At 44.3% G+C, this 21,405-nt stretch overlaps 2 protein-coding genes and 1 pseudogene across 3 annotated transcripts in view; all 3 read right to left on the reverse strand.

Moving 5' to 3' along the window:
- The window catches only part of LOC309860937 (uncharacterized protein), a 174,382-nt gene that overhangs the window by 98,522 nt on the left and 54,455 nt on the right, over positions 1-21,405 (reverse strand).
- Positions 1-21,405, reverse strand: part of LOC309862039 (protocadherin gamma-B2-like) — a 64,535-nt gene that overhangs the window by 9,263 nt on the left and 33,867 nt on the right. The window lies entirely within an intron of this gene.
- On the reverse strand, positions 7,463-11,963 carry LOC309862044 (protocadherin gamma-A9-like; annotated as a pseudogene). Its single transcript has one exon. The product of its transcript is annotated as a protocadherin gamma-A9-like (transcript).

Genomic DNA, 21,405 nt, shown 5'->3' on the forward strand with positions numbered 1-21,405 from the left:
CTTGTCTGTGGCAGTGACTGTCAGCAGCTGTGTGCCCACAGGCAAGTTCTCCAGAACACTCACTCGGTATTCTGGCAATGTGAAGACTGGTGCGTTGTCATTTGTATCGAAGACAGTCACACTGATAAGAACCGTACCAGATAGGAGGGGGTCACCCCCATCCCAGGCAGTGAGGACAAGGTGGTGCACTGCCTCTTCCTCCCTATCCAGGGCATGCTCCAACACCAGCTCCGGGTATTTGACTCCATTGCCATGACTCTGAACCGCTAAGGAGAAGTGCTTATTGGAGCTAAGCTGGTAACTTTGGAGGGAGTTCACACCCACATCCGGATCAACCGCCTCCACAAGAGGAAATCGCATTCCTGTAGCCACGTTTTCATTAATTTTTACGTCTACATTTTCTGCTTGGAATTTTGGGGCATTATCATTGATATCAGTTACTTCTATTTCTACCCCAAAAAGTTTCACCCTATCTTCTACAAGAATGTTAAAATTCACCAGACACCGCGCACTCTGAGCGCAGAGCTCCTCCCGGTCTATTCTGCCCGCAGTGACCAAACTGCCGCTTCGCGGGTTCAGAGCGAAAAGCTGCGACCTACCTCTGGAGACAATGCGGACTCCGCGCTCCGCCAGCTCGCGGGGCTCCAGCCCCAGGTCCTTGGAGATGTTGCCCACGAAGGAGCCTTTCTCCAGCTCCTCAGGAATGGAGTAGCGGATCTGCCGTGCTTCAGCCTCCCATGATAGACCGAGAAAAAGACCGAGCAGAACCAGTGCTGTGCGGTTGGAGCAGGTCCTTTTAGCAGCCATTGTTGTCTAAACAAGGAATTCTCGCCAAGTACTCATTGCGCGCTTTGTGTGTTTGGGCCGATTCCTTTTTCTTCCTCTGGCTTCAGGGACCTCTGTAGCCTAGGCACCTTAAATTCTGGAATGAGTTTTGCTGCAGCTCTGCAGCCAGTTGGTAGGAACTGAGGAGCCTTGTATGGTCGGAGCCCTGAGAATCCGGATTGAGCGCAGGCTGCATTTCTCTCCCAGTAGGCGAACAGCGGCGCTCAGAGTCCTCAGAAGTTACTGCACCCGCTATGTATGCAGTGGACAACAAACCATATTCTTTGTTGGACATTTTATTTTATTTTACCATATTTCTTTGGTTTCTCAAGTGATATCCCTTAAGCTAACTACTATTTGTAGGTTTCTTACTGAGTAGGATAAATGGCATGAAAGTACTATAAAATATTAAATGAAAATAACTGGTCAAGTGTACACTTGTAACACTTATTTTCTCAGCAGAAATGTACCCACTTTAAAAGGTTAAGTAATACCTCTTCTATTTCATATAAGCTTCTAACTAAATTCACAAAAGTTTTACAATATTTTTTGAAATTTTGATTGAAATGGTTCCATTATGTTTAATAGGCATTCATTTAGAAACTATATTAGATGCATCCCTTATAGCTCACTTATAGTTTTTATTTTAGCTTTAACTAATCAACAATTAAATTCGTTTAGCAAGAATATTGTGGAAAATGTTTTCAAAATATTCTTCTAAAATATTCTTTCTAAAATAGTTTTATTGAGCCTTTGTGAATTTTTCTGAAAAAAAGTCTATTGTAGGCATATAAAATTAGAAGTCAATTTGCCCTATTTAAATGAATTGAGCAAGTAACCACAAACTAAAAAAAAAATAACATGCCTGGGTTGTAATGCAAAGAAAAATATCCATAAGAATATCAAGCTACAATTACAAAGTTGGAATTGTGATGTATGTTTAAAAAAAATAAATATTTACTCAAATGACCTGTTTTCACCAGAGCACTGATGCCAACATAAACAATCTCTTCTTTCAGCATTTTGTATGGAAGCCCAAAGTAAAGTGGTTCACACTTCTTCAATGGTATGTGCCAGTCAACCCAGCAGCAGTTCTCTCCACAATGGTGAGGACTTGAGAGATTCACATCTTTTTTAAAAAGAATTCACTTACTTATTTGAGAGAGAGTGAATGAGCAAGCAAGCGAGAGCATGAGCAGGGGAGGAGCAGAGGGAGAGGGAGACTAGCAGACTCCCCGCTGAGAAGGGAACCTGACTCCCCGCTCTATCGCAGGATACTGGGATCATGACCTGAGCTGAAGGCTGATGCTTAACCGACTGAGCCACCCAGGTGCCTACAGATTCACATCTTTTATTCAGAGAACAAGTTCAGAACTGTTTATGTAACTACTCTTCAAAGATTTTATATTTTGTCTTTGAAGGTTTTATATCAGACAATCAGAGATAGAGACTGAGTACAAAAGGCAATGACGTTTCATTTGCTTTCTTGGAAATTTGTTATCTTGCAATATAGAAGAAAAAAAATTAGGGAAGAGTGCAATTTAACTCCAAGAAAAGGTAAATATAAGAAAACAACTAGAAAAACCAAGAGTAGAAGAGAAAATTTCTTCTAAGGTAGTTAGTATTAAGTTCTGGGGACTGTAGAAACCTTGGCAATAGAAAACAAGTTCTGACTCATTATCCAAGGAAAATACATATATCTGTAACTTCCACAGAATTTCAGAGACTTGTGGACCTGCTCATCAAATCCACTCAAATGTTTAGTTTTTTAAACTATTAAAATAAATGAAGAAAGATACCTAAATGTACCCAGGATATTATTTGCAATAAATGTTTCATTGAAACAAGCACTTGCTTTGATACTTAATGAATAGCTTAATATTATTAAACTCAAAACATATAAGTAGGATATGGAAAATTCATCCTAAATCTTACCAGATTTGAATAATTACCTATTAATTTATTTGGCAAAACACTGCCTGTTTTGCTAAATCTGAACTTGACTAGATTTCTCCAAATTAGTGACATTATTTCTGAATTATAGAGCAACTTATGAACCAAGCAAATCTTGAAAAATATAATCAGCAAAGAGTAAACACTGAGAAGACAAAAGGGTTATTAGTTATGGATTTTTAAAGTAAGATTTTATATATAAAAATGCACTACTATGCCTGAAAGAGAAACTAGTAGAATATTTCAGAAGACACAAAAGTGGAACTCACCGGTGTGAGAGTCTCAGGATGTGCAATCAAATCATGCCCACCCTGAGGTGGAATTAAGGCCCCAGATGAATCACCGCAAAGTAGTATATCTTGTCCTGAACTCAACTGCTCATTGCACTTTAGAAAATTAAACTCTGTCTTTCCAGTATGGGCAACGCACAAATTGTAGGAATAAGGCAAAGTTCCTTCACTGTAGTTGGGAGGAACCATAGGTCCTGACTTGACACACAGACCAGGTTGAAAACAGCCCCAGGAGGCAGAGCTGGAGGAGCTTCGCAGGCGCAGAGCAACCGCCAGAATCACCGCGAGGAGGAACAACACCGAAATCAAGGCCAAAGCCACCACCAGGTAAAACTGCAGCTCCGCCTGGGGGTCAGAGGGCTCAGGGCGGTCGCTGACATCCGGCAGCACCTCCTGCAAGCTGTCGGCAAAAACCAGGAGCAGCGTGGCCGTGGCCGAGAGCGGCGGCTGTCCCCCATCCCGCACAGCGACCAGCAGGCGCTGGCGGGCCGCGTCCCGGTCGCCCAAAGCACGCGCCGTGCGCACCTCGCCCGTGCGCAGCCCCAGGCTGAAGAGTCCCGGCTCGCTGGCCTGCAGCACGTGGTACGACAGCCAGGCATTGTGTCCCGAGTCGGCGTCCACCGCCACCACCTTGGTGACCAGGTAGCCGGGCTGCGCGGCGCGTGGCACCGTGTCGAACAGCGCCGAGCCGTCGGGTCCCAGCGCCGGGTACAGCACCCGCGGCGCGTTGTCGTTGCGGTCGCCCACCAACACGCGCAGGCTCACGTTGGCGCTGAGCGCGGGCGAGCCCTGGTCGCGCGCCTGCAGGGTCAGCTCGAAGGCGCGCAGCTGCTCGTGGTCGAAGGCGCGCTGCGCGAACACCACCCCGCTCTGCGCGCTCACGGACACGTAGGACGCCAGCGCCCGTGGCTCCAGGTCGCTGGCGACGATGGAGTAGGAGACGCGACCGTTGGGCCCCAGGTCGGGGTCGGAGGCGCTGACTTGGGCAATAGAGGCGCCTGGAGGATTGTTCTCTGCCACGTGGACCACGTAGGAGGCCTGGTGGAAAACCGGCGCGTTGTCGTTGACATCGGTAATGTGCAGAGTGATGGTAGTACTGGAAGAGAGAGGCGGCTTTCCCCTGTCAGTGGCTGTTATGGTGACATTGTATTCTGGAGTCTGTTCTCGGTCTAGGGCTCCATCTGTCACCAGCTTGTAGTAATTCTTAGAAGAGGAATAAATCTTGAAAGGAATATCCCTTCCTATGTTACACACAACTTCTCCATTATCTCCAGAATCTTTGTCCCGTGTTTTGAAGAGTGCCACCACCATTCCTGGAAGAGTGTCCTCCAAAATTTCATCAGAGAGAGAAGTGATGGTTATTTCAGGGTTGTTGTCGTTTTCATCTAGGATTTCTATGATGACTTTGCATTGAGTAGAGAGACCACCTCCATCCTTTGCTTCCACTTCCATGCTGTATCTTTCTGTATCCTCAAAATCCAGTGACTGGTTATTCTTAATCATACCTGTTTTCTCATCTAGTGAGAACATGTGCCTTGTATTCTGAGCAGTGCTCCTGAAGTAGTAGTTTACTTCTGAATTGACCCCCTCATCTTTGTCAGTGGCTGTCACCTGCAGCACGGAGGATCCGGCAGGCAGATTTTCACTAACACTGACTCTATATTCTTCTTTGCTGAACACTGGGAAGTTGTCATTGGCATCCCTGACAAATATTTCTATTTGAGCGGTGGCACTTCGTGGTGGGTCTCCCCCGTCCAAGGCAGTTATTATCAAGCGATGAGAACGTTGCTCTTCCCGGTCTAGGAGTTTCTCCAAAGATAACTCTGGATATTTACCACCATCAGAATTAATTCTCATCATTAATGAGAAATAAGGGTTTGGATTTATCTGATAATCTTTAACTGAGTTCATATTTATATCAGGGTCAGTGGCAGGGTCAAGGGATATTCGTGTACCTTCGGATACAGATTCAATGATTTCTACATTGATTTCATCCTTATGGAACTGAGGGGCATGGTCATTAATATCCTCAATAGCCACAATGATATGAAAAATATTTAGAGGATTTTCCACCACGGCTTCCACCTGCAACTCACATCTTCTTCTCTCTTTGCATATCTGCTCACGGTCTATTCGGTCGTTCACGAGTAAATCCCCGCTCTCTGGGTCTACCCTGAAAAGCAGCTTCTCCGTGCTAACTCGCAGCTTCCGAGCCGACACGTCCAAGACGCTGAGCCCGAGATCCTTGGCGAGGTTCCCCACCACCGAGCCTTTGGCCAGTTCCTCGGGAATGGAGTAGCGGATCTGCCCGCAGAGCGCGGGGTAGAGCAAAGATAGCAGGAAGGGAAACAGTACCTGCAGCCTGCCGGCTGGGCGCCTCTGAAAACAGCTCCCTCCCATCGCTCGCTCTAGTTCTCGCGGGGTCCTAGTCTTTCCGGAAAGCTGAAGAAACTGCAATCTACGGGGTCACTGGAAGAACATTTCGACCATGACAGACGGAGCTGGGTATCCGTGTCTGTTGGAAAAGTCTGCGCGGCCAGGAGCCTCAGTGTGAGAACAGGGTTTCCTTCCGTTTGTGTTGGTGACTGCGCAGGAAAGCCACGACTGGAGGCTGAGGAATCCCGGGCGACTGCGCTTGCCCTGTACTGGCCGACAGCGGCGCCCAGAGGCCCCGTGTGGTACCGCAGCCTGACATTTTCTTCTTCAATCCACTTTTTCTCTAGAGTATCTCTAGAATATAAATATTGCTCTTTGAAACTTTTGTACATATTTCTATAAATTCTCTGTACTCTGGGAAGTGCTCCAGAAGTAGTAGTTAGTTTGCTTCTGCATTGACCCCTTCGTCCTAGGCAACAGAGAGGACCTGGGGCCAATTGTATATATATAGAAATATATATAGAGAGAAATATGTATAAGGGAAATATATAGAGAAAGATATGTATTTATGATATATTTTTCTCTATATACATAGAATATGTGTATATTGCTCTTTGATTCTTAAATTTTTTTTAAAGAATTATTTATTTATTTGACAGAGAGAGATAACAAGTAGGCAGAGAGACGGGAGGAAGCAGGCTCCCTGCTGAGCAGAGATCCAGATGCGGGACTCGATCCCAGGATCCTGAGATCATGACCTGAGCCAAAGGCAGAGGATTAACCCACTGAGCCACCCAGGCGCCCCAATTTGAAAATGCACTTATATAAGAGCCCAAAATTTTAGTTTTTCTAAAGTGTTACAGTTGTATGTACTTTGTGTTTTAAAGAAATTCATTACAGAAAAATTTCAAACTTATAAAAAAGCAGAGAGTATTATTATTGAATCATCATATAATCCTCACCCAATGGCAATAATGATCAACACAAGTCCATCTTCATTAAATATATATTGTACTCCCTCATTATTGTGAAGATATTTTAACTCTTCTCTTAAGATGAAACATTAAGATAAAGATTTTAGCCTACTTTGTTATAATAAAATGTTACCAATGTAGAAGTCCTATCTTGTTTGCGAAAAGTAGAATTCAACATTTTCCCCACTCTGCCCAGTTATCCACGCAGTGAGCTTGCAAGTGATATTATTAATGGTAGAGAACAGTAGTAAGCTATCATTATATACCAGCCTTCATCAATATCTATGCTATTTTTTCCCAAATTAATGCATATTTAGTATTTTTGAATACCAAGTACCAATGGTTACTTCCCAGGACAGAAACTTCAAGTAACAGTTTCCCTGTTGCACAGTTAAAAATATGACCCTGAAGAGGTGAATCATGAGAGACTATGGACTCTGAAAAAACAATCTGAGGGGTTTGAAGTGGCGGGGGGGTGGGAGGTTGGGGTACCAGGTGGTGGGTATTATAGAGGGCACGGATTGCATGGAGCACTGGGTGCGGTGAAAAAATAATGAATACTGTTATGCTGAAAATAAATAAATTTAATTAAAAAATATGACCCTGAAGGATGCTTTAATTTTTTCTTAGTAGCTTAGAAATAGAGAACTTGAAATAATTATAATGTCTGTATGGCATAATGGCTTTCCAGACCTGTTAACTCTATAACCAGCGCATTTAGAATAGAAGTTTGAATCGACTTCAAAGCTCATTTTTAAAGTCTCCTAGAGGGGTGCCTGGGTGTCAGTTAAGCCTCCAGGCTCAGGTCATGATCTCAGCATCATGATATCCAGCCCCCCTTCAGGCTCTGCACTGAGCACAGAGTCTGCTTAAGATTCTCTACTCCTCCCCCCCCCCCCGCTGCCCTTCCCCTTTCACTCTCTCAAAAACTAAATAATAAAAAAATAAAGTCTCCGAGAATGTCATTGTTACTTGAAAAGATGCTTTGTTTAAAATAAAATAAAATAAAATAAAATAAAATAAAATAAAATAAAAGTTTTTCTTATAGCTAAAAGTCAGTAAAATATTTTTAAAAACTTCTCCAGCAGTTCCTGGGAATATTTTCCTAACTTGTCTCCTTTACCCAGATTTATTTTGAGCCTGTAGATTGGAGAATTGAGCCATAAATAACAGACAGTTGAGGAATAATGTTTATCTCCCTTGTTTTGTCCTCTCTTGGTGTTCATTCTCAGAAACCCCTCTAGGTGAAGTGTCATTCTTCCTCAAAAGTGATCTTTAAATTCAAACTATGTCTACAAACATGTGATCTGAAAACCATAACTTCAAATGGGTATTGTCCTATCATAGAAGCAGGAAAGCAGAAGCAGAAAAGTCTGGGCTTTTAGTTTCTTCAGGAAGAACATATGTGTTTTATCATTAATTTACCTTACAAAATCTATATCAGATGTAGTTACGTTTCAGCAGTATGTAAAAAGTTCAAAGATATGTAAGAAATTCACAATGGGGCCATAGATGATAACAACAATAATAAATTTCAGGAATGGAAAAACACCCCTAAGAATTAGTGGTGAACTGATAACCAACCAAGCAAACATACCCAAATAGTCCATATCAATGATCAATAATGAGACCAGCCCCATGATTTCCATTGACCCTAGGTTAATTTAATTAAGAGAAAGTGAAAATTGTATCAGTTATGTAACCAATAAATGCCTCCTATATATGTTAGAGCAAAAATTAGGCCAAGTGAAAACTTGAATGGTGTGAAATATGTTACCATCCGCGTATCATACCTTAAGTGCAAACCTTAGAGAAAAAAACAATTATAATAGAAAATAAAGGAAAAATGGAACTCACTGGAACCAAAGAGGTGTTTTTTATAGGAAACCTAGAATCATCTTAAACACACAAAGGGTCATTTTCCTGACAGTGCTCCTGGCTAATCAGCATGTTGTCATAGTTGGGCTGGGGAAAGATCACCCTACTCTCCCAGGAGTCAGTCATGAGTGAGGTTTCCTGGGAAGAAGACTGCAGAAAAAACACCACCCCATAATGCCCACAGAGTGAGAAGTAGGCACACCAGCTAATCCAACCCCCACAGCCTGGAGTAGATGTGAGGTGTGCCAGCACCGTAACATGAGCACCAGCAACACAATGACAAAGGTGAGGAAGATGCAGAAGACTGTAGTTACTGCTACCACTAAGTCTAAGGTGAGGTCTGAGGTCTCTGGGTATGTGGGGACCTCCAGACTGTTGAAGTCAGCCAGCACATCTGGAATGATGTCAGCCAAGGCCATGGTGAGTGTGACAGTGGACAAGAGAGACGGCTGGCTGTGGTCCTGGACCACCACCATCACCAGGCTCTGCTGGAGCATGTCTGTGTCCGCAGGGTCTGCACTGAGAAGGGCCCAGGCTCACTGGCCTTGAGCAGGTGGAAGGACAGCCAGGTATTCTGACCTGAGTGTCTATAGCCACCGGCTTGGTTACCAAGTAGCCAGGCTCTGTGGAGTGCACACCGATGGAAACATCAGTGGGGGAGAGTGGGGTACAGGATTTCTGATGCACTGTGCTTCTGGTCCAGCCCAAACAAGTTCAGCGACATGTTGTTGCTGCATGGTTAGTTCCCACTGCCACTAGCCCTCATCTGCATACGAAGATCATGAAACTGCTCAAATTTGAAGGAGCACAGCATGTATACCACACCAGTGTCAAAGTTGATGGAGACATAGGAAAGAGGCAACCCTTGGACAGTGTCTTCAACCAAGGTGTAAACAACACCTGGGTGTTCTAGTCGCTGTTGGGGTCATGGACTGACACTAAGAAGATGGAGATGCCTCTGCGGTTGTTCTCAGGGAGGTAGAGTGAGTAGGACTTTTCCAGAGAAGCTGGGTTATCATTGATGTCTCTGGTGTAGGTTGATGTAAATTTCTGTATGTGTGGGGGGGGTGCATTCCTCTGTTGCTGTCACTGTGATGTTATATTCAGAGGTTTTCTTCTCTGTCAAGAATTTGGACTGTCAACAACTCTAATAATTACCTACTGATTTTTCTAATTGAAAAGGTAAATTATGAGGTGTGTTAAAGACAACTTGACCATTCTTCCCGGAATCTCGGTCATGCACATTCAAGAAGGCAACTACTGTTCCAGGAAGAGTATTTTCCAAGACCGGGCTAAACAGAGAGGTAATGATCACTTCCGGTCTATTGTCATTCACATCTTCCACTGAAATGAGCACTTTGGTCCTCCCCAAAAGTGCCCTCACATCTTCAGCTTGTATTTCCATTTCATAAAATGCACATTCTTCATAGTCTAGACTCTCTGCTGTCGATATTTCCCCAGTATTTTCATTAAGCTGGAATAATGGGGATTGTTTTTCACTATTTTTCCAGAATCTATAGGCTACCTCTCCGTTGGCTCCCTCATCCGGGTCGCTAGCGCTTGCAGTAAGTAGCCGGGTGCCCAGGGGCACGTTCTCTGGGACTTGCACTTGGTAAATCGGTAGAGCAAAAACCAGGGCATTGTCGTTTGTATCCAGCACTGTGGATGTGCACTGTGCTGGAGTGATGCGGATCACCGCCATGTAAGGCGATGAGGACCAGGTGGTGAGCAGCCTCTTCCTCGTGGTCCAGGGCCTGCTCCAGCACCAGCTCTGGGTGTAGAGTTCTGTCGTCTCCAGTTTGCACTTCCAGAGAGAAGTGGTGATTGGGGCTGAGCTGGTAGCTCTGCAGGGAATTCATGCCCACGATGGGGTCAACAGTCTCTGGGAGCAGATAATGTGTTCCAGGCGCAGCGATTTCATTACTTTTAATTTCCGGATTCTCAGTGTGGAATTCTGGAGTACTGTTGTTTATATAAGTTACTTCTACTTCCATTCAACAGGACTTCAAATTTAAAGAGACACTGTGTGCTCTAAGCACAGAGTTCCTCTCGGTCTATCCTGTCCTTGGTGATCAAACTACCACTTAGCGGATTTAGAGCAAAAAGCTGCATCTTACCTCTGGAGACGATGCGGCCTCCACCCTCTGCCAGCTCCCTCGGCTCCAGCCACAGATCCTTGGAGATAGATATTCTCCCACATACAGTCCTTTTCTGTCTCTTCAGGCACCAAATAGGGAACAGTGTATCTGGCTGGCCCTGGGCTTGCACAGCCTGCCCAGGAAAAGGCACAGCAGAACTAGTCCTTCACAGTGCGAGGTTCCATGGAATGGCTATCGCTGCTTTGCTGCGGATACTTATTTTTTTTCCAGGATGCTTTCTATGAAAATTGACTCTTTAGGTTCTTTTTTTCCTCCAGCAAATTATGATGATCTTTTTCCGTAGGAGAAACCGAGGTGCCCCAGGTTTAAAGGGTGAGTTTTGTTGCAGCTTTTGCTGCAGTTTGTGGGATCTGTGAGGCTTTGTGAAGTTGCAGATCCTAATGTTGGGATGAGATAGAGAGCTGACTGAGCTTTTCTTAGAGCTGGCGAACAGCGCTCTTAGAGTCCTAATCTGTCACTACACCCACTGAGATAATACTTGATTACAGAGGGTTAAAAAGAAAACACTCTTTGAACCATGACTTATGAAGACTTGTCTCACTGCTTCTTGCATTCTCATTTCAAAAGCAATAACCATTGCTGGATGTGTTAGTTGAAAATGAAGTGGAATGAAACTTCTATTAAGTGTACTGTTAAATTGACATTTAACATTTTTTTCTTTTTAAGATTTTATTTATTTGACAGAGAGAGATCACAAGTAGGCAGAGGGGCAGGCAGAGAGAAAGGGAGAGAAGCAGGCTCCCCGCCGAGCAGAGAGCCCAACGCAGGGCTCGATCCCAGGACCCTGGGATCATGACCCAAGCTGAAGGCAGAGGCTTTAAACCCACTGAGCTACCCAGGCACCCCCTTTTTTTTAAGTAGGCTCCACACCCAGCACAGAGCTCAACGTGGGGCTTGAACTTACCACCCTGAGATCAAGAAATGAGCTAAGATCAAGAGTCATATGCTTAACTGACTAAGCCACCCGCATGTCCCTTACCATTTTTTCTTAATAAAATTAACTTATTCCTGGTGAAATTTTGCTCTCCATCTACACATGTAAATTATTCTAGTTCCCTTTTTATAATGTTTCAAAACTTTTCTATATTATTTTCTGATGTAACTACAATGTATAATCCTCTTTGGAAATACAATCATATTTTTCTTAATTTCATATATTATATATATATTACATAATTAAATTGAGTGAATAAATGGATTATTCACTTTGAAATTATTTTATAAGGTTAATTTATGCAGATAGTAAATTTGCTGGAGTAAGATGCTCTTAAAATTTATTCACAAAAATAATTTTAATTAGGCAACAGTAATAGATTTTCTCACCTAATATTGCTAATTTTGAAAGGATTGGTTTCCTAAAGTTGCATATTTGTGAATGTTACACTTTAATGTTATTTCAATTCTTTAACATTTTCTATGCATACACTGATTATGGCATTTGGAATATTGAAATAAACACACAATGAAAAGCAAGTTTCCATTTCAATCCTTTCATAAAGAAATTATGCAGTTTTAAAGTAGTCAAACTTCATATTGTAAAGGTCACTTAAACCTCTGTGATAATTACAGAAAAAGAATACAAGTTGTAGAACAAATTATTGTCATTAAAAAACAAAAAGTACCATTACAACAAATTCTTTCAGTGGAACCTGGCTGACTCCATCAGGTAAGCATGTGACTCTAGATCTCAGCGTAATGAGTTCAAGCCCCACACTGGACAAACTTATGTTAAAAAAAATTCTTTCAGCAATTTGAAAAGATACCAATTACTGAAGCAGTTACCAAGAAAGACCAAGCAAAAGGCTGATTCTTAAGAAATGGCAACCTTTTGAGCATAAAATTAGTAATTTTTGCCGTAAAATAAAAAATTCAGGATTCTCCTTTCCTCTTATAGATACAAGAATGATCAGAAAACCTGTAATCACTAATGTTTAGAGTTCCAAACAGTAAGAAAATCCAGTGACTTTCCCCTCTTTCTTCAAAAAATATAGGTAAGGAATGACAGCAAGTGATAGAAACAATAGCATTTCCTTTTCTTGTGTCAAGTGTCTTCTATTAACTATGGGAGGAAGACAAGGATTTTGCATTCAAAAAAATTGGAAGGAATTTGGATAATGATTGGAATTTCTGATGAATTCAATGAGTCTCTCTCCCCCTCTCCTCCCTTCCACACTGTTTTTCTTACAATTTTCAAGTATTCAAATAGTCATGACTAAGTACATACAAGGAACTAGACATGAGGAATAAACATTTAAAAGGATGGAAACTCTACTACTGAAATCAGTGAAGAAAGAAGGCTAGTAGCAGTTTCTTTGTTTTAAAGGATGACAAACGATTGCCTATGTTAAATTTAATGTTTACTTACATGTAAAAAAAACTCAAAATGAGGCAAACTGGGTAAATTTCATTAACTATGAAAAAAGATATAAGAAACAGATATACTACTTTTTCTGTGAAGCAAGGAGGAAACTCACTACTTCATAAACCTGAACGTGGTGTCATAATGTTATTATATGTGACATAACTACTCCCGGCTCACCACTCTACTTAAAAAATGGAAGTATAGCTTTCTGATGGGCTATGATGTCCTTAAGAAAACTTACTACTCTTAGAAATGTAATATATTTTCATATAAATACGAAAAATTGGATAGATGAGGAAAAGGAGTAGATACTTAAATAGAACTCACCGGCTTTTGACTTTCAGGATGGGAAGTCGACTCACTGGAATTACAAAGTGGAAATAAGGCCCCAGATGAATCACCACAAAGTAGTATATCTTGTCCTGAACTCAACTGCTCATTGCACTTTAGAAAATTAAACTCTGTCTTTCCAGTATGGGCAACGCACAAATTGTAGGAATAAGGCAAAGTTCCTTCACTGTAGTTGGGAGGAACCATAGGTCCTGACTTGACACACAGACCAGGCTGAAAACAGCCCCAGGAGGCAGAGCTGGAGGAGCTTCGCAGGCGCAGAGCAACCGCCAGAATCACCGCGAGGAGGAACAACACCGAAATCAAGGCCAAAGCCACCACCAGGTAAAACTGCAGCTCCGCCTGGGGGTCAGAGGGCTCAGGGCGGTCGCTGACATCCGGCAGCACCTCCTGCAAGCTGTCGGCGAAAACCAGGAGCAGCGTGGCCGTGGCCGAGAGCGGCGGCTGTCCCCCATCCCGCACAGCGACCAGCAGGCGCTGGCGGGCCGCGTCCCGGTCGCCCAAAGCACGCGCCGTGCGCACCTCGCCCGTGCGCAGCCCCAGGCTGAAGAGTCCCGGCTCGCTGGCCTGCAGCACGTGGTACGACAGCCAGGCATTGTGTCCCGAGTCGGCGTCCACCGCCACCACCTTGGTGACCAGGTAGCCGGGCTGCGCGGCGCGCGGCACCGTGTCGAACAGCGCCGAGCCGTCGGGTCCCAGCGCCGGGTACAGCACCCGCGGCGCGTTGTCGTTGCGGTCGCCCACCAACACGCGCAGGCTCACGTTGGCGCTGAGTGCGGGCGAGCCCTGGTCGCGCGCCTGCAGGGTCAGCTCGAAGGCGCGCAGCTGCTCGTGGTCGAAGGCGCGCTGCGCGAACACCACACCGCTCTGCGCGCTCACGGACACGTAGGACGCCAGCGCCCGTGGCTCCAGGTCGCTGGCGACGATGGAGTAGGAGACGCGACCGTTGGGCCCCAGGTCGGGGTCGGAGGCGCTGACTTGGGCAATAGAGGCTCCAGGAGAGTTGTTCTCCATCACGTGAACCAGGTAGGAGGCCTGGTGAAAAACTGGAGCGTTGTCATTGACGTCAGTGATGATCAAAGTGACACTTGTGGTCGCTGAGAGGGGCGGCCTGCCCCTGTCAGTGGCTATTATGGTGACATTGTATTCTGGTGTCTGTTCTCGGTCCAGAGCCCCGTCTATTACTAACTTATATGAATTTCTGGATGAAGAGATTATCTGAAAAGGAACTTCACCCTCTAATCGACAATTAACCTCCCCATTTTCCCCGGAATCTCGGTCATATATTTTGATCAAAGCAATTAGTGTTCCTGGCGGTGCGTTTTCCAGAATCATTTCCGCTAGAGAATGGAATGTAATTTCTGGACTGTTATCATTTTCATCTTGAATGTTAATTTCAACTGTACATTGTGCAGCCAGTCCTCCACCATCCCTCCCTTCCACCACTATAGAATATTCCTTGACTTCTTCGAAATCCAGCATCTTTAGAGTTGTAATTTCCCCGCTCTTTGAATTCAGACTGAAAACTTGCCCGGTCCTGTAGAACGAGTAAGTGATTTCAGAGTTGATGCCCTCGTCTTGGTCAGTGGCTGACACCTGTATCACTGCGGTGCCTGGGGGCACGTTTTCTCGAAGGCTTACTCTGTATATGTCCTGCTTGAAAACAGGGGAGTTATCATTGGCATCAGTGACCTGTATCCGGAGCTCAGTGGTACCGCTGAGTGGCGGATCTCCACCATCCAAGGCAGTCAGAACTAAACGATAGTAACTCTGTTGTTCTCGGTCTAAACGTTTCTCCAATGCCAGTTCTGGGTATTTACTACCATCTTGTTTCTCCTTACTTATCAATGAGAAAATAGGGTTATGAGAGAGTTTATAAATCTGAAGGGCATTTAAGCCAATATCTGCATCTTCCGCTGTTTCTAATATAAACCGAGTGCCTGGCACAGTAGACTCACTTATTTGCAGGTCAAAGGAAGTTTGGGTGAACTTAGGGGTATGGTCATTAATATCTTCGATGTCCACACTCACGTGATAAAAGTTCAACGGATTTTCAGCAACAGCCTCAAATTCCAGAGTACAGGCTGTCTTCTTCCCACATATCTGCTCCCGGTCTAGCCTGCTGCCCACAAGTAGCTCCCCGCTCTTGGCGCTCACGGTGAAGTAAACCTTCTCCGAACTGATGCGCAGTTGTCGAGTCGGTAACTCATGCACGCTCAGTCCCAAATCCTTGGCGAGGTTCCCCACCACCGAGCCCTCGGGCATTTCCTCGGGAATCCCGTAGCGGATCTGCTCAGACAGCGCCGGCCAGAACAAAGACAGCAGGAAGGGAAAGAGCACCGGCCGCCTCTCAGCCCAGCCCCTCTCCGCAGCGCCGCTCCCCATCCCTCTTGCTCCCTTCAGGTTGCTCACCGGCCTGGAGACGCCGGATCACAAATAATCTCTGCGCTGCAGATGTCCAGAGCTCCGAACGGCCTGTAAGTCCTGTGTGAGGGTCAGGGTTTCTTCTTTTCTACAGGAGGAAGTGGTGTAAACGCTCGGGCTAACGAGTCGGATAGGGAAAGTACGCTGCGGCTGCGCGAAGAGATCGCCAGTGCCCAAGCTCTCCATTTTGGCCAACAGCGGCGCCCACAGTCCGCACTAGGACACTGCAGCCTCTGCTGCTTCAGTTTAACCAGTTACAATAATGACAACCCTGAGCATAACTGAACAAGCCACGTTTTTATGTTAATATATTTAATATCTTAAATTACAAAGCCTTTTAAAGGTGTTTTTTCTCTTATTTATTAGAAATATGTTGAGTTTTTATAGAAACCTACAGATACTGGTCCATCCATTTCACCCTATTACATACATACATTGAACTGTTGCCTTGTGCTAAGTATTGCCCTTGTCAGTAGCAATATAAAAATGAGTAAAACAGAGGTCTTGACTTCGGAGAGCTTATCACCTACTGACTTCACAGAATTATTTTATTAGATATAATATGTGAGACAATTTTAATCTTCTTTCATTGATACCTAAATGTCTTCCCCCAACATTTGTACATTATTGATGTGGTTTCATGTTACATATATTAGAGAATACTAACACTGTTGGAAATTATTCTGTAATGCTGTGCAATTTCATACATCCTCAAACATCTTCTAATAATATTAACACTCTCTTTTAGAAATAATTTCTCGGGGCGCCTGGATGGTTCAGTGGGTTGAGCCTCTGCCTTAGGCTCATGTCCTGATCTCAGGTCCTGAGATCGAGGCCTGAATCAGGCTCTCTGCTTGGCGGGGAGCCTGCTTCCTCCTCTCTCTCTCTCTGCCTCTCTGCCTACTTGTGATCTCTCTCTCTCTCTCTCTCTCTCTGTGTTAAATAAATAAATAAAATCTTTTTTAAAAGTATTAAGAATTTCTCTTTACTCTTTTGACTATCTAAGGAAGTAGTCATTCAAAGAAAAAAAAAACTCTCTCCCTATGATGTAGCCAAGAGATGATTTACTCTACCTTCTTCTTCATGTCTAAAAATTACATGGATTATGTCATACCCAATATAGTATATTAATTCATTCTTAAAAGTCACTGGGGAACTGTTTTTCTATTCTTCAATACACAGTCACAAAAGGATATTTCAGTAGATCACATTACTCTCTTATCTATGTATCTATGTTATACTGAAGTAATGACTTTAGAATTGAACTTATGGTAAGTTTATTCATATAAATTTCCCGGGAAAATGACATTTGACTTTACTCCATGTGTTGAAGTTTTTTTTTTTTTAATAATCAGAGAATGTTTTGAATAAGTACTTTTGTCAGGACAAGTTTCCAAACACTTTTAAAAATTGTGAAGTATGAATAATATAGTTCTCCCCTCAAATGTCTGTGCATCCAAACACTACAGAAAATATGAAGTTAAATCCCACCCACAGTATGTACAAAATAGGAGGAAACACTACAGAGCCCTTGGGAAATGCCCATTTTATAACTAACAAATGCTTTATTGTGTTCTTCATTCTCATGTAATGACAAATCAAGAGTTAGCACTCTTAAAATGCTATAACAAGGAATACAGAAGTTATATAATCCAGATGGAATCATTTTTAATTAAACTGATCAGCTTGTTTAGAATCTATTTATAAATGAAACTTCTTTTTTTTTTAAAGATTTTATTTATTTGTCAGAGACAGAGGGAGAGAGAGCGAGCGAGCACAGGCAGACAGAGAGGCAGGCAGAGGCAGAGAGAGAAGCAAGCTTTCTGCCAAGCAAGGAGCCTGATGTGGGACTCGATCCCAGGACCCCGGAACCACGACCTGAGCCGAAGGCAGCTGCTCAACCAACTGAGCCACCCAGGCGTCCCTATAAATGAAACTTATTAAAATCAACATTCTCAAACTCTCTCACCATGTGAACACAGCACATTTCACATGGCTGTTCAACAGAACAATTCATTGGAACTTACCAAAAACATCTTTTGTATTTTACAAAATGACATTTTATTTCAAATACAATTCTTGTTGTCTGTATTTTGGGGGGGTGATGGAAATTTTAGATTTTAGATTCTATGTCTTCTTTAGTATGAGCTCTTGGAGACAACTGACACATAAGGGAACTAGTTTCACCTACTACTAAGTTCCACCCTTTCAAATGTATTTACGTTCTTTTTTAAAAAAAGATTTTATTTATTTGACAGACAGAGATTACAAGTAGGCAGAGAGGCAGGCAGAGAGAGAGAGAGAGAGAGAGAGAGAGGAGGAAGCAGGCTTCCTGCTGAGCAGAGAGCCCGCTGTGGAGCTTGATCCCAGACCCTGGGATCACGACCTGAGCGGAAGGCAGAGGCTTTAACCCACTGAGCCACCCAGCCGCTCCTGTATTTATGTTCTGAAATATAATAAGAAGTATCACAGTTTTGAAGGGTACTGATGCAAATACAAAGCTCATAAAAGGGGTTTAAAGTGAAAAATCTCCAAAAGCCTAGAAAACTTCAGATCTTCAAGACCCTAACCCTAAAAGAATCCCAAAATTGTAAGATGTATTTTAAGTTTACTAAGCTAATACAAGGATTTAAAAGTCTCACTTATTTTTATCTCAACTCTAATTAGGAATATCTATTTCCCAAATAGAAAACAAACTTACCATATGTGGTTGGGTAACTAATTCTTTTTAAAAAGATTTTTATTTATTTGACAGGCCGATCACAAGTAGGCAGAGAGGCAGGCAGAGAGAGAGGAAAGGAAGCAGGCTCCCCTCCCCACTGAGCAGAGAGCCTGGTGGTAGGCTCCATCACAGGACCCTGAGATCATGGCCTGAGCCAAAGGCAGAGGCTTTAACCCACTAAGCGACCCATGTGCCCCAGAGTAACTAATTCTTAAGTGAATGAGTGATTAAGTGATAATTATAGTAACATATGGAAAATAAAAACTTATTATTATGTTTTTCTAATTTTAAAAAAGATTATTTATTTGAGAAAGAGAGTGTGAGCATGAGCAGAGAGAGGTGCACAGGGAGAGAATCGTCAAGCAGAGTCTCCCACTGATCCAAGAGCCCCATCCCTGCTTGATCTTTACAACCCCTGAGATCACTACCCAAGCAGAAACCAAGAGTCAGAGGCCAACCAACCAAGCCACCCAGGTACTCTAATTTTTTGTATATTTTTTAAAGATTTTATTTATTTGTCAGAAAGAGAGAGAGAGAGAACATAAGCAGGGAGGAACTGCAGGCAAAGCACGCAGAGGGAGAATCAGGCTCCCCACTAAGCAAGGAACCCCAACCAAACTCGATTCCAGGAAGCTGGGATCATGACCGAGCTGAAGGCAGACACTTAACAGACTGAGCCATTTAGGCATCTATATAGATCTGTCGAGATATATATATATATAGTAATCTCTACACCCAAAGTGGAATTCACTACTCTGAGATCAAAAATCCCATGCTTTATTGACTGAGCCAGCCAGGTGCTCCACATATGGAAAATTGTTAAAAGATTGAGAGCTGACATTTAAACAATCTTGTCCAAGCCTTTGGAAAGCAACTGAAGCAAATGATCACGATTAGAGATCAATTTTATAGTACCAGCACTAAAACCAAAAACTTTGTGTTTCACTTTTAAAAACCTTTTTAAACTACCTCCACAATGTGCGTTTTAAAACATAAATTTATAAAAAAAATATAATTCCTCTCAGAATTAAACGTGAAGAACTGAACTCACCTGAACAGAAGCAGCTTCATCCTTACATTGACGAAAATCTACCGATGTTAACAAGGAATCATTTTTCTCACAGCTCTCCAGACTGATTAGCGTGTCCACGTAGTTGGGCTGGGGGAAGATCAGGTGACTCTTGCGTGAGTCCGCGGTGAGGGACACCTCGTGCGAATAGGTCTGCAGGAAAGCCCGCACCCCGTCCACGCCCACGAAGTGCGAGGCCGGCACGCCCACCAACCTGCCTCCTGAAGCCTGGAGCACACGCGACGCGTGCCAGCGCCTCAGCCTGAGCGCCAGCAGCACGATGACGAAGGCGAGGAAGACGCAGGAGACGGCCGCCACCGCCACCACCAGATAGAGCGTGAGGTCCGCATCGTCTGGGTCGGCGGGGGTCCCGATGCTGCCCAGGTCCGCCAGGACGTCGGGGATGCTGTCGGCCACGGCCACGGTGAGCGTGACGGTGGCCGACAGAGGGGGCTGCCCGTGATCCTGCACCGCCACCACCAGGCTCTGCTTGAGCGCGTCTCTGTCTAGCAGGGCCCGCGCTGTGCGCACCTCGCCGGTGTGCAGCCCCACCGCGAAGAGCCCTGGCTCGCTGGCCTTGAGCAGGCGGTAGGACAGCCAGGCGTTCTGGCCAGAGTCTCTGTCCACTGCCACCACTTTGGTGACCAGGTAGCCGGGCTCTGCGGATCGGGGCGCCAGCTCCACGCCTGTGGAACCATCGGTGGGGAAGGTGGGGTACAGAATTTCTGGTGTGTTGTCGTTCTGATCCAGCACAAACAAGATCAGTGATACGTTACTGCTGAGTGAAGGGTCCCCGCCATCGCTAGCAGTCACCAGTAACTGCAAGTCTTGTATATGCTCATAGTCAAAGGAGCACAGAGCATATAGGATGCCTGTGTCTGAGTTGATGGAGACGTAGGAGGAGAGAGGGCTCCCCATGATGATGTCCTCGGTCACAGAGTAAGTCACCTGGGCATTTTTGCCACTGTCGGGGTCGTGAGCCCTCACAGTGAAGACAGAGGCACCTCTAGGGTTGTTCTCTGGGATATAGGCTGAATAGGAGACGTGAGGAAAAGTGGGTGGATTGTCATTGATATCAGCCACATACAGGGTGATATGAGTTTCAGTAGATAGAGAAGGAGTGCCCAGATCTGAGGCCATCACTGTGATATTGTACATAGAGATCTTTTCTCGGTCCAGATAGTTATATGTCACCAATCTATAATAATTATCTATTGATTTTTCTAGTTGAAAAGGCAAATTATGAGGTGTGTTACAGACAACTTGACCATTCTTCCCGGAATCTCGGTCATGCACATTCAAGAAGGCAACTACCGTTCCAGGAAGAGTATTTTCCAAGACTGGGCTAAACAGAGAGGTAATGATCACTTCCGGTCTATTGTCATTCACATCTTCCACTGAAATGAGCACTTTGGTCCTCCCCAAAAGTGCCCCCACATCTTCAGCTTGTATTTCCATTTCATAAAATGCACATTCTTCATAGTCTAGACTCTCTGCTGTCGATATTTCCCCAGTATTTTCATTAAGCTGGAATAATGGGGATTGTTTTTCACTAATTTTCCAGAATCTATAGGCTACCTCTCCGTTGGCTCCCTCATCCGGGTCGCTAGCACTCACAGTAAGCAGCCGGGTGCCCGGGGGCACGTTCTCTGGGACTTGCACTCGGTAAATTGGTAGAGCAAAAACCGGGGCATTGTCGTTTGTATCCAGCACTGTTACGTGGATGTGCACTGTGCTGGAGCGACGCGGCTCGCCGCCATCTGAGGCGATGAGGACCAGGTGGTGAGCAGCCTCTTCCTCGCGGTCCAGGGCCTGCTCCAGCACCAGCTCTGGGTGTAGAGTTCCGTCATCTCCAGTTTGCACGTCCAGGGAGAAGTGGTGACTGGGGCTGAGCTGGTAGCTCTGTAGGGAATTCATGCCCACGTCGGGGTCAACAGCCTCTGGGAGAGGATAACGTGTTCCAGGCGCAGCGATTTCATTAATTTTCATTTCCAGATTCTCAGTCTGGAATTTTGGGTTATT

The sequence above is a fragment of the Mustela nivalis genome (assembly GCF_964662115.1).
Source record: "Mustela nivalis genome assembly, chromosome: 3".
NCBI lineage: Eukaryota > Metazoa > Chordata > Mammalia > Carnivora > Mustelidae > Mustela > Mustela nivalis.